Source organism: Helianthus annuus, chromosome 6 (genome assembly GCF_002127325.2).
Source record: "Helianthus annuus cultivar XRQ/B chromosome 6, HanXRQr2.0-SUNRISE, whole genome shotgun sequence".
NCBI lineage: Eukaryota > Viridiplantae > Streptophyta > Magnoliopsida > Asterales > Asteraceae > Helianthus > Helianthus annuus.
Window position 1 is genome coordinate 24,741,398 of NC_035438.2, and position 3,319 is coordinate 24,744,716.

The 3,319-nt window shown below is 34.2% G+C and overlaps 1 long non-coding RNA gene across 3 annotated transcripts; it reads left to right on the plus strand.

Annotated features, from left to right (window-relative positions):
- The first annotated feature begins 404 nt into the window (after positions 1–404).
- LOC110863850 lies at positions 405–3,037 on the plus strand. 3 transcript variants are annotated; one of them, XR_002549416.2, is made up of 3 exons: positions 405–589; positions 1,689–1,766; positions 2,656–3,037. It is a non-coding gene; the product is annotated as an uncharacterized LOC110863850 (long non-coding RNA). The 3 variants fall into 3 exon arrangements; XR_002549415.1 differs by having other exon boundaries at positions 409–589; positions 2,651–3,037; XR_002549414.2 differs by having other exon boundaries at positions 430–589; positions 2,832–3,037.
- Positions 3,038–3,319: the final 282 nt, after the last annotated feature.

A 3,319-nucleotide genomic window follows, 5' to 3' on the forward strand; every position in this document is an offset into this window, starting at 1 on the left:
CTTTGATAGTACCAACAGCGGTACCGATATTTTAGTCGGAATCGATGTGGTATTGATATTGTTGGGAAGGTATTAGTTTGGTTCGTCACTATATCATTGTACTACCGATACTTACTATACCTTACGGCATATTAAAGATACACACTATTGCGAATACACCCCATTTACAATGAAACTTATACCATAACCCATGAAAGCAAACACTATGACAACCCTCCTATAACCCTTTACGTGTAACGCCCCAAAATCCAAAGTTTTTATAAACATGGTATTTACTAGATATATGTCATGAAATAACTTAACTAGGTTGTTTAACTTAGTTAACATAAAAGAGTAAATAGCAAGAATGAATGGAAAGTACAAGGGCCAATTATGACATTTTTGGAAGTTGATGGAAGTGGTCAATAAAAGGGAAATTGAAGCCAAAAATTCTGCAATTTAGGTGTGAGTGTGTGCGTAGAACATCAGGAGAAACACAAAGGGAGCCAAAACCCTTGTTCATCAAGAATCACTAAATTGGTGATGAATTTACGATCCAATCTTATGCATGAATGAAGAATTATCATCATCTCAACCTTACAAACATGTGGTAAGTTGTAATTTGAGATTTAGTGATCTTGTATGCATTGGGTTTATGTTTAATCCACGAAATTGTATGAAATTAATCATGTATATGTGTTAGAATCACCATATAGAATATGGATTATGCATGATTTTGATTAATTCGATGTTTTGAGGCGAAACCCGTTTGTTATGGTGAAGATGGTGACTTGGATATATCATCCATGTCCAATCCTTGTTCAAAATTTGATGTAGTATGTTGTATGTGATGAATACTTGTTAGATAGGTTGAGTATGGTATGGAATTTGGTTGATTTTAGTTGTATTTGATTGATGAAGGCAAGAAGTAGGAAGATGAGCATAAGATGCTTGCACAATGTGCTTAGAAAGTAGTACGCACACCAAGTGTTTGTTGAAATGCCTAGGTGAGATTAATAGATGAAATGGTATGCAAATGATAGATGAAAGTGTGTAATGTGTGGAGATGATGTAATTGGGTGATAATTAAACATGAGAAATATGTTTTGAATGGAATACATGTAAGATTTTGGTTAATTATATGATTTGGTAAAAGGTATGCATTAGAAGTTATACTCTATGCTTGGGTAATATGATGCACATTATGTGTTGATTTACTTAAGGTTAGATGAAATCATATGTGATTTGGTGTTAAGTGTGTAGAAAGTGCGTATATTAGTAAGGAGTAAGGTTGGGAAGCTATGTGTGTTAACTAAGCTTGGACAATGTTGTTAATTGTAAAATCATGATATTACTAGTATGGAAGAAATTGATTATGTTTTGTGTGCATACAACTAGATGATCATATGTGTTTTGCTATATGAGTATGAAATGTGTATGATGTCCGTAGTACAATCTATTAATGTTGAGAATGTATGAGCTTAAGTTGATAATTCATATAATGGACAGTTGACTTTCTATATCAATAAATGTTATATGTGACGATATAAAGAATTATGTGGAATGAAAAGATGTGATTGTTATCTTATGCATTGTGTGGTTGGTATTGTCTAGTAAAGGTCAATATAGAATATGAATGTGAAATTAATGTAATTTAGAATGTGCGTGTATGCTAATAATGCGGTAACCATAATGACATGAAAGTATAGGATCATGTCAAGGTGGGTGGAAGCGTGGAAGGCTAACGGGAAGGATGCGAGGAAGCAAGTACGAAACGGACGCTTAAGGTAAGTGATTTCCGGAATCACTTCTTATTTTATAAATGAAGTTTAGTATGTTGTATATATGGAACCATGTAAGAAGTTACGGGTAAGGGTAAGTACCAAGGTAAGTTCATATGAACTTTGTCTATCCTTAATGTAAATTAAGATGATAGTTTCATCACATTAATGGAATATTCATGATGTTAATGGAATGTTCATCATGTTACTGAAATGTTCATCATGTTACTGAAATGTTCATCATGTTACGGAAATGTTCATCATGTTACGGAAATGTTCATCATGTTACTGAAATGTTCATCATGTTACTGAAATGTTTATCATGTTAATGGAATGTTCATCATGTTAATAGAATATTCATCATATTAATGAAATGTTCATTATGTTAATGGAATGTTCATCATGTTAATCGAATGTTCATCATGTTAATGAAATGTTCATCATATTAATTGAATGTTCATCACGTTAATGGAATGTTCATCACGTTAATGGAACGTTCATCATGTTAATGGAATGTTCATCATGTTTGTGGAAGTTAGTCGGTTATGTTTATTTGTAACTGCATCGATTTTTATTGATATGTTTGTAGGTAAGGCTTAACTTTAGATGCTTGCGACGTTCAAAGTTTGATATTTGAATATGAATAAGTGAATGTGACTTGTATACATGTATGTAGATATGGAACTGTAGCGTGTGTAAGTAGTGTGAACTTGTATGTACGCACATATGAATGGGATACGTATGAATGTACTTAGATATATGAATGTGTATATGCGTGTTGTAATCTAATGATCGTAGATCACTGGTATACGTATATGTGAAGATGTGTGCTTTCAACATGTTTGAGATTACGTATTCCTAACCATGTTACTATTGAGAATGAAATGAAGTGTAGGTATGGGAACGCCGGACTCTCGAGGAATTGATGTCGGACTCGAGTAAATAAAATTGAGGGGATGGTTCAATGGAATACCTTACATAATTAGAATGCGATATAGCCTTTTAAGTATATGTTTTAAATTATATATGATGTCACCATGTACACATGTTGGTTATATATGGTGACCGCAGGTTAGTCAGATATTCATGATGGACAAGTGAACGAGGGTCGAGTTAAAGATCATGGATTGTACGGGAGAGCGGTCACGTTGTTTGTAACTACTTGTTAACATAGTTACGTTAAATAAATGATCAATGATGTATTTATGTTAAAAGGTTTGACCTAAACGGTATTCAAGTGTGTTAGAGAAGTTAAAAGAAAGAAATTTTACGGTTCATTTTCCGCTGCGTTGTTTTGGGTCAAATCGTAATTAGGGTCTTACATTCCGTGACCCTAAACGTCCTAAAATATACTCCGTATACGAGAAATGGACCCTAATACCTTTATATTTATAAAAAATAAAATAAAAACAAAGACACAAGGGTCTCGCGGGCCGCGACCCGGTACCCTTTGTCTTTCGCGGGGCGCGAGCCCCTTTGCTTGCTCGACACTGCATTGCGCCACGTGTCCGATGACTCAACGAAGCTAGGCCAATGACTGGCCAAAGCTATAACTACCA